We start from the raw sequence: 13140 nt of genomic DNA on the forward strand, positions 1-13140 counted from the left end.
CACCAACCAAATCACCATGACTTTTTTGTATTTACTTCCCTTTTTAACTAACAACCACCAACATTCACTTGTGTAGCCAATTAATTGTTTACGATTAAAATCCCATTATGTACAATGGTAATACTTTCTTTTTCTAATCAACCTGATCAGCGATGTTATTGCACACCTTCTGGAACAGGTGGATGTGAACCAAGATCTCCTGGCTCAGAGATAGAGACAATACCACTGTATCACAAGAGCCTTCTGGCAATACTTTGTTTTACTCCAAAGTGCTATTACCCACAACTGAGCGGCCTTCTCACCAGCAAAATAACCATGCCTTCTTAAAATATTACCAGCCATCACTAGTATAAACATCCAATTCAATATTTACATGCAAAGCCTGTTAGGGTAAATGCAAACCATCAAAAGAGAGATGCGGGTAGGGAGAGAGGGAAGGGACTAACCTATTTTTCTAGTCAACCAGTTCAGAGATGTTATTACACACCTCTCGATCAGGTGGGTCTAGAACCTAGGCTGCCAGGTCCAGGGATAAGGACATTACCACTGCATCACAAGGTATTGAGTTCCAGTTGGCAGGCCATTGCCCGTTACCAAGGGAACTTATACTCAACAAGCTCCATGAGAAGATTAATTAGTGATTCCCATGTACTTTGTTGGGGTTACCACAATGAGGAAGAACAGTTTTTAAAAATGGGTTTTCATAGGTGCTGGCTGATTGCCCACTTCTCTGCACTAAAACTCTGCTAACCCTTCTGCTGTACTACTTTCTCAGTTTTGCAAAGCAGTCGCTCACCCATTGCTGCAGATTGCCTTTGAGGATCGTGCTCAGTAGTCAGTTCCCATCTTCACCAGGTGCTTAGTGACATTAACTGGGGGCAGAAGCTGCTACTGGTTCAGTTATGGATTCTGGAATTGATGTGCTTTGTGTCAGTGTGTGGCATGAGATTAGGACCTGGAAATGACCCAGGTATTGGAAATGACAGAGCACGTCAATTCTGGATTCCCTGATTGAGACAGTAGCAGCTTCTGCCCCCATTTAATGTTCCCAGTTTGAAACTCAAGCCTCAGGAATCAGAGTGTGCCTTGAATGTCTTTTGGAATTATATTATTAAGACTCAGCTTGGTAAAAAAAGTTATTCAAATACCGTAGGCCACCACTATCAAACTATGGTTTGCACATGCTCTGGCTGTGCAAACATTTACATTTACTGGATATTTGCACCATAATACAAGATAAGTTTTTTTTGTCTGTAATATCTTGTGCAATTGGAACTTACCATAAGTTTGCAGAGTGACAGAAGAGTTTGTGATTGACTTTGTGTTGTTCGAGCCCAAGTCCACTTCAGCCAAGCAGGTGTACTCCTGTCCATCATCTGATCACCTTGCAACAAAATTCAAGACATTTCTCAACCTTTTATCTTCATACAGAAACCTTGGTTCTCTTGTGGAATCTCTCTGAACAATCGGACTGCCTCTCAGCCATTTGAGAATGAGTTTATTGTTTGGATAAACTCTTGGGCCAATGCACTCCAGACGATATGTTCTGTTAATCTCCAGCACTTCAGAAAATGATGTAATGCTTATCTCTCGATCTGTTAAAGGAGAATCACAGTTAACAGGTTTCACTGAAATTATGTACCTGAGGACCATGTTCTATCTCCTCATACATTTACTCAGATGCATAAGAGATGTAAGTGTGTACGTATTCAACAAAGGTTACTAAAATACTTGAACAGAGGCCGGTATCCTGTCACCAAGTCACCCTTTATTTACACATGGAGACTGATCCATCTCTGTCAGGGCCAGCTCTCATAGTGAACAGAACCTCTGACACTCCTGTTTATACCTGTCAGCCACAGCTCCCTGACTGGACCAGATAAAGAGCCCTAATCAGGGAACTCATTCTATGACACCCAGAAACAAAAATCAAGATTGCTGGAAAAACTCAGCAGGTCTGGCAGCATCTATGGAAACAAATCAGACATAATGTTTGGGATTAAGTGACCCTTTCCCTGTTCTGAGAAAGGGTCATTCAACATGAAACATTAACTCTGATTTCTCTCCACAGATGATGCCAGACCTGCTGAGCTTTTCCAGCCATTTTGATTTTTTTTCCCTGACTTACAGCATCTGCAGTTGTTTCAGTTTCTATGTCCACCTGGCTGACCTCGTTATAATTATTACATCCCTCCCCCTTTATTCTCCTCTTTAAGTGGCAAAAGCATTGAGGCAGTGACATCCACCTCAGATTCTGTGGTATCTTAAATGCTTAACGGGGACGGAGACCCCATGGATTTTTGAACAGTCAGAAAGGCAGTGAAGAGCAGGGCACATTTTGTTCCTGCAATGTTTGCAGCTTTCATATGATCAATGTACTTGTTCAGGACTGTTGCATCTACCCAAACCTTATACATCATCGGACCTGACCTTACATTGACTGTGCCTCCAACGTAAGCAAGGCCATTCCCACGGTTCCTACACCAAACTTTGAGCCCTAAAGTAAACTGTCTCTCTCATTTAGTGGAGCATTGTATCCAGCATTGATGTTTCTGATGCCATTTCACCCTCCCCTCAAGGCTAGGAAGATCAGGTTTAACCTGTTGTAGAGTCTTCTACCCATTAGGAACTCTGCTGGAGCTATCCCTGTGGTTGCATAAGGGAATGGGGGTCGATAGTCAAATAGGAACTGGGACAGTTTGGTGTCGAGTGAAGCTGTAGGCTTTTTTTTAGCCTGCCTACAAAATTTGAAATGGTTTTTCTGCCAGACCATTGGCTGATGGAATGGCTCGGAGCTGTCCTATGTGACGCATATCATTTGGCTTTAGGAAATACTCAAGTTCCCTGCTTGAAATGATAGTCTGTTATCTGTGACCAACATCTCGAACAGTCCACGTATTGTAAAATATTTGCAGTACTTCTGTCATCATCAATGTGTAAGACAAATTAACTCTACGCATATCCAGCCATTTTGAGTGGATATCCCAAAACACTAAGGACTTTGAGCCCATGAAAGGAACTGCATAGTCAAAGTGCAACCATTTCCACAAATGTAGGGAGTGCTTTCGGTCATTTTTGTCCTTGTGAGAATTGCCCCACCAGTGCAGCTTTGTCTGCATCCAATCCTCCAATCCAATAACTTCTCATCAATGTCTTCATTTTGGAAACCCTTGTACACCCCTGGTGGAGTTCAGTCAGTATCTTGGTGCTGACCCTTACTATGGACAACCATTCTTGCTTCCCATAATAAAATGCTTTCCTCTACTGTGATCTGATCTCTCTAGGTCCAGAAACATTTCAATTCTGATTGTGATGGCCATTTGGCTTCCCCCCCACATCACCACCAGCTGGTTCAGTTTTGTCAGGACTGGATCTTTGTCCAGAGTCTGATGTTGTCAGCTGTGACTGGAAGTGTGTCCAGAAAGTTTAAAACCAGAGCGGACTCTTCCTGTAGTGGTCCCACCAGTGGTGTACCTTCCAGCAGGAGGCGGTTCAATGCAACTGCATTTGCTCCTTGGCCTCCCAGACAGTGTTCCAACCTGTAGATTAGATTAGATTACTTACAGTGTGGAAACAGGCCCTTCGGCCCAACAAGTCCACAACGACCTGCTAAAGCGCAACTCACCCAGACCCATTCCTCTACACCTAACACTACGGGCAATTTATCATGGCCAATTCACCTAACCTGCACATTTTTGGACTGTGGGAGGAAACCGGAGAAAACCCACCCACATAGACACAGGGAGAACGTGCAAACTCCACACAGTCAGTCGCCTGAGGCAGGAAATGAACCCGGCTCTCTAGCACTGTGAGGCAACAGTGCTAACCACTGTACCACCGTGCTGCCAATATAATTAGAGCCCACCGCTGAATTCAGTCTGAACCCGTGAGCAGCACTGCCTTGTCCTCTTCAATTAAAAATCACACAACACCAGTTTATAGTCCAACAGGTTTATTTCGAAGTACTAGCTTTCAGGTAACTAGTGGGGCAGGATCATAATTTGTAGCTATAAGGGGCAGCACTCTGAAAGCAAGTACATCCAAATAAACCTGTTGGACTATAAACTGGTGTTGTGTGATTTTTTAATGTCGTCCTCCCAGTCCAACACTGACACCTCCACATCTTGTCCTTTTTAAGTAGACCTAGAAGGGTTTGTGGTCTGTTATTATTACAAATTTATGTCTGTCAAGGTATTGGTGGAACATCCTGACTCCAAATGTCACTGCTAAACCTTCATTCTACATCAGGGCATACAGAGAAGCACCGCATGTCAGTACCAGATCCTGTTTAGAATCTTAATGTTACTTACAGGAATTACCTGTTTCTTGGCTTCCCTGAAAGCTAGGGCTTGGCTACATGACCATTTCCGAAGCTGACCTTTTTTAAAGAGTTGATTCCAAACGTGCCAGGATGGAGGCCACATTGTGTATCAACTTTCCGGAATAGTTCACCAGCCCAAGGAAAGACCTAAGCTCTGATACTGAGGTGGGAATAAATTGGGAACAGGGAAATGCGTGCCTGAAGAGGGGCTTATGCCCGAAACGTCAATTCTCCTGCTCCTTGGATGCTGCCTGACCTGCTGTGCTTTTCCAGCAACACATTTTTCAGCTCTGATCTGAAGTCCTCACTTTCTCCCAACAGGGAAATACAGAACAGAAATGTGGAAGTTGTTTAAGAAGCATTTGCTGATAATACTGGATAGCTTTGTATCATTGAGGCAAGGAAGGGATGGTAGGGTGAAGGAAATTTGGATGACAAGAAATGTGGAACATCTAATCGAGCGGAAGAATGAACCTTACTTAAGGTTGAGGAGGCAAGGATCAGACAGGGCTCTTCAGAGTCACGAGGTAGCCAGGAAGGAACTGAAGAATGGACTTAGGAGTGCTAGAAGGGGGCATTAACATGCTTTAGCGGGTTGGATTAAGGATAACACCAAGGAATTCTACACTTATGTGAGGAACAAGAGGATGGCCAGTGTCAGGGTAGGGCTGATCCGGGGTAGTGGAGGAAACTTGTGCCTGGAGTCAGAGGAGGTAGGGGAGGACCTTGATGACTACTTTGCATCAGTAATCACTACTAAGGGGGTCCTTCTCATTTGTGAGGACAATTTAAGACACGCTGATATGCTTGAACAGGTTGATGTTAAGAAAGAGGATGTGCTGAAAAGTTTGAAAAACATAAGGATACATAAGTCCCCTGAGCCAGAGATGGCATAAAGTCAGTACATGAAGCAAGGGAAGAGGTTGCTGAGCCTTTGGCGATGAAGTTTGCGTTCTCACTGTCCGGTGAAGTAGTACTAGATGACTGGAGGGTGGCAAATGTTATTCCCTTATTCAAGAAAGTGAATAGGGATAACTCTGGGAATTACAGATCAGTCAGTCTTATGTCCGTAGCAGGCAAATTATTGGAGAGGATTCTGAGAGACAGGACTGATGATTACTTGGAAAACCATAGTTTCATTAGAGATAGCATGGCTTTGTGAGTGGTCATGCCTCACAAGCCTTTTTGAAGGATGTGACAAAACACATTGATGAAGGTAGAGCAGTGGATATGATGTATATGGATTTTACCAAGGCATTTGATAGGTACCTCATGGTAGGCTCATTCAAAAAGTAAGGAGGCATGGGAAACAGGGATATTTGGCTGTCTGGATACAGAATTGGCTGGCCAATAGAGGACAGAGGGTGGTAGTTGATGGACAGTGTTCAGCCTGGAGCTAGGTGACCAGTGATGTTCCATAGGGATCGGTTCTGGGACCTCTGCTCTTTGTGACTTTTATAAATGACTTGGTGAGGAAGTAGAAGGGTGGGTTAGTAAGTTTGCCAATGACATGACCGTTGGTGGAGTGGTTGATAGTTTGAAGAGCTGGTGTAGTTGCAATGGGACATTGACAGGATGCAGAGCTGGGCTGAGAAGTGGCATATGGAGTTCAACCTGAAAAAATGTGAAATGATTCATTTTGGAAGTTCAAATTTGAATACAAAATACAGGATTAAAAGCAGGATTCTTGGCAGCGTGGAGGAACAAAGGAATCTTCGGGTCTATGTCCATAGATCCCTCAAATTTGTCACCCAAATTGATAGGGTTGTTAAGAAGTTACACGGTGTGTTGCCTTTCATTAGCAGGGGGATTGAGTTTAAGAGCTGTTAAGTTGTGCTGCAGCTCTGTAGAGCCCTGGTTAGACCACACTTGGAATATTGTGTTCAGTTCTGGTCGCCTCGTTATTGGAAGGATGTGGAAGCTTTATAGAGAGTGCAGAGAAGATTTAAAAGGATGCTGCCTGGACTGGAGAGCATGTCTTATGAAGAAAGGTAGAGAGTGCTAGGGCTTTTCTCATTGGAGTGAAGAAGGATGAGAGATGACTTGACAGAGGTGTACAAGATGATGAGAGGCATAGATAGAGTGTGTAGTCTGAGAATTTTTCCAAGGCCAGAAATGACTATCATTAGGGGCATAATTTTAAGGTGATTGGAGATGTCAGAGGTAGGTTATTTACACAGAGACTGGTGCGTGTGTAGAGTGCACTGTCAGCAATGGTAGTTGTGTCAGATATATTAGGGACATCTAAGCGACTCTTGGATAGGCATATGGATAATAGTGAAATGAAGGGAATGTAGGTTAGTTTGATCTTCCAGTAGGATACAAGGCCAGCACAACATCGAGGGCTGAAGGGCCTGTACTGTGCTGTACTAATCTATGCTCTCTGTAAATTAGTGAGACACAATTTCTCAACCACCAAGCTATGTTGACTATCCCTAATCAGTTTTTGCCTTTCCAAATGCGTGTAGATCCTGTCCCTCAGAATCTCCTCCAACAACTTGTCCCCCACTGACGTAAGGCTCATCAGTCTATAGTTCCCCACTTTTTCCTTACACCCTATTCTTAAATAATGTCACCACATTAGCCAAACTCCAGTCTTCCAGTGCCCACCCTATTGATGATACAAATATCCAGACTGTAGGGATTCCACCTCAGCAAGGGACCCTGTAAGCTGTGGCGTGGCTCCCCACAAAGTTCTGTGATACACTTGATCAGGTCTCAGGGATTTATCTGCCTATATAAATTTAAGACCACCAGCACATCCTCTTCTGTAATGTTAATTCTCTCCAAGACATTTGCCAAAGCTATCACTTGTCCCCTTTTTGCCCTCCTGATTTCCTTCTTACTGCCCTCATACTAGTCTAGGGATTCACTCAATCCCAGCTGTCTATACCCAACATATGCCTGCTTTTCCTAACCAGAGCCTCAATTTCTCTACTCATCCAGCATTCCATACACCTACCAGCCTTGCCCTTTGCACTAACAGGAACTGTCTCTGAACTCGCATTACCTTTTTTTTAAAGCCCTTACACTTTCCAACCATCCCCGTACCTGGAAATAATGATCTCCAATTAACCTTTGAAAGGTTTCTCTGTAATACCATCAAGATTGGCCTTGCCCTAACTTAAGACTTTAACTTTTTGATCAGTTCTATACTTTTTTATAACTGTTTTAAGACAAATAAAATTATGATCACTTGCTTCAAAGTGCTCCTCCACTGACACCTCAGTCACTTGCCCTGCTTTGTTTCCTAACAGGAGGTCAAATATTATTCTTTCTCAAATAGATACATGCACATGTTGAATAAGGATGTTTTCCTGTACATACTTAACAAATTCCTCCCCATCTAGGCACTTAACACAATGAGAATCCTAGTCATTTCGCCATTCCTGATGAAAGGCTTTTGCCTGAAACGTCGATTCTCCAGTTCCTTGGATGCTGCCTGACGTGCTGTGCTTTTCCAGCACCACACTCTCTAATCTCCAGCTTCTGCAGTCCTCACTTTTGATTATGAGAAAACCTAGTCAGTGTTTGGAAAGTTAAACCTGTTTCTATCATCCTTTCAGGTTGTGACTTCCAGTTACCCATCATCCACCCTCTGGTGAAGAAAATATGCCTTAAATCACCTCTCTTGAGAGGAAAAGTTTCTTCCCACCTCCTTTAGATTAGATTCACTACAGTGTGGAGACAGGCCCTTTTGCCCAGCAAGTCCACACCGAACCTCTTAAGAATAACGTACACAGACCCAGTCCCCTACCCTACATTTACCCTGACTAATGCACCGAACACTATGGGCAATTTAGCATGGCCAAGTCACCTAAACTGCACATCTTTGGATTGTGGGGGGAAACTGGAGCACCCAGAGGAAACCCACGCAGACACAGGGAGAACGTGCAAACTCTACTTAGACAGTCACCCAAGCCTGGAATCAAACCCAGGTCCCTGGCGCTGTGAGGCAGCAGTACTAGCCACTGTGCCATCCCAAATTTATTTATGCCCCCCAATTGTGTACACCTCAACCAGGTCCCCCTTCAGTCTTCTGTGCTCTAAGGAAAGCAACCCCAGCCCATCTCATCTCTTTTCATCACTGAGTTGCTGTAGCCAAGGCAACATCCTGCTGAATCTCTTCTGCACTCCCTCCAATGCAATCACATCTTTCCTATAGTGTGGTGACCAGAACTGAACACAGTACTAGCTGTGGCCTAACTAGTGTTAAAAATCAGACAACACCAGGTTATAGTCCAACAGATTTATTTGGAAGCACGAGCTTTTGGAGCATTGCTCCTTCATCAGGTAGCTAGTGGGGTAGGATCATAGGACACAGAATTGAGAGTAAAAGTGTCATACAACTGATGTGATATGTTAAACAAACCTCAATTGCTGTTCAGTCTTTAATCACTTTGAATGGGGATGCACATTTTGATTATTAATATGTAAATCCCAGAACTTCCTTCAAGTCACATTCCAGAGATAACATAACCTTTTATAAAAGAAAAGTGACATCTCAGCTCAGACAATGTATTAAAGATGTGAGGTTAGAGTCTGTCTGTATCCCAAACTTGAGTCAGATTGATTCTGTTTCCATAGTAGGAATTTATAAAATCCTACATGGACTGACTGCCTACAGACTTTATGCTTTTTGAGCAAATTAGAATGTATCTGCAAATATAATTCTGCAAAAGCAATTTCACCCTACAGACTTATATGTGTGTGTGCGTGCATATGAGGGAGAGAAAGTATGTGTGCGAGAAAGAGGGAAATAGGGTGTGAATGAATATGCATGTGTGTGAGTGTGTGTGTCTGTATTTGTGCATGCTTAATAGAGTGTGTGTGAGTGTGATGGAGTATATATCTGTGAGAGGGTGTGTGCATGTCTGAGAGAATGTGTGTGGATGAGAGAGTGTCTACATAAGTGTGTGTGATCGTGTAAGAGTGTGTGTATATTTGTTCAATACATTGCATCAGTTGTATGACACTGATCATTTACTAAAATTCTGTGTCCTATGATCCTGTCTCACTCACTGACGAAGGAGCAGCGCTGTTGGCTATAACCTGGTGTTGTGTGATTTTTAACTTGTCCACCCCAGTCCAACACCAGCACCTCCACAACATGACGAACTAGTGTTGGAAACCGCTCCATCATAACCTCACTGCTCTTGTATTCAGTGCCTTGAATAATAGAGGCAAGTATCCCATGTGCCTTCCTATCCACCTTATCTACCTGCCATGTTGCTTTCAAGGATTTAAGAACATCTGCATCAAGGTCCCTCGGATCCTCTGTATATCGAGTCTGACCATTCACTTGCCTTGTTAGTCTACCCAAAATGCATTACCTCACCAGGATTACATTTCATTTGCCATTGTTCAGTCTGTTTTGGATCTTCTTTATTATACTGTAATCTAAGACTTTCCTGTTTATTATTTACCACACCACCAAACAAACATACTGATCATAACTTCTGCATTCATGTTTAGATCATCACCTTACACAACAAACAGCAAAGGACCCAGCACCAGTTCCTGTAGAACCCCACTGGACTCAGGTTTCCTGTCACTAAAATTCTTCAACCACCAGCTTCTCTTCTTGTCACTGGCCGATTTTGGAGCCATTTGCCAAATTGCCCTGGATTCCAGGGGCTCTGATATTCTTGGGCAGGGTGTGAGCATTCTGAACCTCCAACCCTCTACACAAGCTTGATACACTCACTCTACCCGATAAACGCAACCACTGGGATGGCAAATGTCTCCATTTGTGATTTTAAAACCATGTTTTCCTGTTGTTTGAAAGTCTGATATTTCATTCTGTCTTGATCTCATGTGTACTTCCCACTCATTTATTTTCATTTGTCTAAAATGTTAATGAAAATGAAAAATCCCCTCTTGTTGAACTCTCGGGTGTAATTTCTGGTGAAGAGTTGTCTGTGGCAGTATTTGACTGAGATTAACTACATACCGTACACGATGCCGTCACTATTGCTGGAAAGTCCCCGGACTGTTCCGCGGACGGAGCGAGGTCGCTCCAAGGACAGCAGAACATTCTTGGGGAAAGTTTCAGTCCAGCTCAGTGGGGAATGCCTGAGCCACTCATAACCGTGTCCATCTTTATTACCGAGGATTCCTACCTCAGTATTCAATACTGAAGGGAACAGACGGATTCTTTATAGAGTGGACAATGACTGGTTCATGTCCAGGATTTGCTCCGTGTGTGTGTGTTGGGGCAGTTTGAACAGACAGCTGGAATTGCTGCTCCCGGGATGGTCCACCGGCAGCAACTCAGCACCGTCAGGTCTAACAGCCCCGGAACAGCAGAAACCACACTGTTCCAACTGATTGAACTCAACGGAGCCCAGAGCTCTGCGATCTCTGCTCGAGAGATGGTGAAGAGAGTCGGATGCTGCCTGAACTGCTGTGCTCTTCCAGCACCACTAATCCAGAATCAGGTTTCCAGCATCTGCAGTCATTGTTTTTACCTAGAAGAGAGTCGAGAGCCTAGGCTGGGTGTGGGGTTACAGAAGCTAAAAATGTGTTGTTGGAAAAGCGCAGCAGGTCAGGCAGCATCCAAGGAGCAGGAGAATCGACGTTTGGGGCATAAGCCCTTCTTCAGGAATGAGGGCTTATGCCCGAAACGTCGATTCTCCTGCTCCTTGGATGCTGCCTGACCTGCTACGCTTTTCCAGCAACACATTTTCAGCTCTGATCTCCAGCATCTGCAGTCCTCACTTTCTCCTGTGGGGTTATAGAACCCCACTTCCAGCTAACCCATCAAACATTTCAGCGAACGTACGGAGCCTCACTTATCACAAAACAGGCTGAATCAGAGCAACACTCAATCCTGAGTCTCCCTCTTTTTGCTTCTAACAACACAGACCAGAAACGTGCCCAATAACGTTGTTCTTAATATTAACGAATAACAAGAAAATCAATCCTTCATTACAGAACAAGTACACACGAGAAATGTCCGCATTTAAACATAACTACACATCGTGAAGTGCAGCACAAATACATTCAGAAAACACTATCCACTGATTTTAAATATGTTTTTACCCACTTGTCACATAAGAAGTCACAGTGAAGAACTGCAGAAGTCCATGAGGTGAAATGATCTGGAAGTTCATATCGCCAGAATGTGGATGGGCTCTGCAATCTGTACTCGACCTGACTAACTCAGCTCGATGTTAATGAAAATGACCTCTGTCCTTTCCCGGAAATTATTAAAAAAACAATGCCATGAATTCCAGAGGAAAAATTCCAACATCTTGTATCAACATTTGATATATTGCCATTTCCCAAATGTGGGAGGCATGCAATTCACAGCAGGCTGAGTCAGAGTCATAGAGATGTACAGCTCGCAAACAGACCCCTAGATCCCCCTTTGTCCATGCCGACTAGATATCCCAACCCAGCCTAGAACATAGAACAATACAGCACAGGACAGGCCCTTCGGCCCACGATGTTGTCTAGTCCCACCTGCCATCTCCTGACCCATATCCCTCCAAACCCTTCCTATTCATTTACCCATCAAAATGCCTTTTAAATGTTGCAATTGTGCCAGCCTTCACGACTTCCTCTGGCAGCTCATTCCATACCTATACTACCCTCTGTGTGAAAAGGTTGCCCCTTAGGTCTCGTTTATATCTTTTCCCTCTCACCCTAAACCCATGCCCTCTAGTTCTGGACTCCCCCATCCCAGGGAAAAGACTTTGTCTATTTATCCTAAGCATGCCCCTCATAATTTTATAGGAGAGCACTGAACAGATCAGAAACCTTCCCCAAAATTAGTAAAATCAAACCTATTCAGAGATCAAGATAAAAATAGCTCCATGTCTCTCTGCTTTCTGTCAAATGGAGAAGCAAGAAAAGCAAGTTCTTCACAACTGGGTTCCTGTTTATAACCAGACAGTTCAGCTTCGTCAGAAACAGAGAAAAGGACTGGAGGAGGCCATTCAGTCCTTCTAGCTTGCTTGTCCATCATTATAATCATGGCTGATCATCCAACTCAGTCCGCTGTTTCTGATTTCAGTGAGGTGGGAGCCGGGGCACCTTTGATCACCTCACTTTAGCTTTCAACAAGCGTAACCTGGACTTGCTCACAAGGTCGCTAGGGTTGGCTGAGCTCCTTTCACTTGTTTTTTATGAAACTTTTCAAAAACTGGTGGAAGTGACTTCAGCCAACCTGTGACTCCAGACCTCTAAAGACTTTTAGCATTTTGGGGGGTATCATTTATCAGAAACAGAACTGAACCATTCATACAAACAGTGAGGCAGAAGAATAGATCAGAGGTTGGGGATTACTTGGTAAGTGACCCCAAGAATTGGTGACAAGAACATTTTTAGTGTCGCTGGAGCTTCAACAACAGCTAATAGAGGTAAATGGTAAGTATTTGTTCTGGTTCCTTCCTGCATCTGGAACAACCATGGGAGTCTGCAGATGAGATCCTCTGACCTGCCCACCCAGCCATAATATTTATGCAGCATGTGGTAATGATTGCTTCATTATTCAACTCCACTCAGCAGACGTTTTATCCCTTGACTCCCAGTCAATTCGAGCTTACTGATCACCTTGTTGGAAAACCTGGTCAAATGCTGCCTCAATGCGAAAGGAAGTCATTTTCATCTGTCCTCTGGAGTTCAGCTTTTCTGTTCATGTTTGATCCAAGAATAATCCTGGCAGAACCAAACCAAACTTTTCTGGCTTGGGATGAACTGACAGCCAGACTACTGCGACCACTAGGACTCATAACAGCACACAAACCAACAACCACTCTCAGACAACAACTCACCAGGACGAAGGACCCGATACCCAGCACGAGCAGAATCAA

The 13140-nt window shown here is 43.8% G+C and overlaps 1 pseudogene; it reads right to left on the reverse strand.

Moving 5' to 3' along the window:
• LOC140468207 (intercellular adhesion molecule 5-like) overlaps positions 1–11472 on the reverse strand; it is a 36893-nt pseudogene extending 25421 nt beyond the window's left edge.
• Positions 11473–13140: the final 1668 nt, after the last annotated feature.

This window comes from Chiloscyllium punctatum, chromosome 46 (genome assembly GCF_047496795.1).
Source record: "Chiloscyllium punctatum isolate Juve2018m chromosome 46, sChiPun1.3, whole genome shotgun sequence".
NCBI classification, from domain to species: Eukaryota; Metazoa; Chordata; class Chondrichthyes; order Orectolobiformes; family Hemiscylliidae; genus Chiloscyllium; species Chiloscyllium punctatum.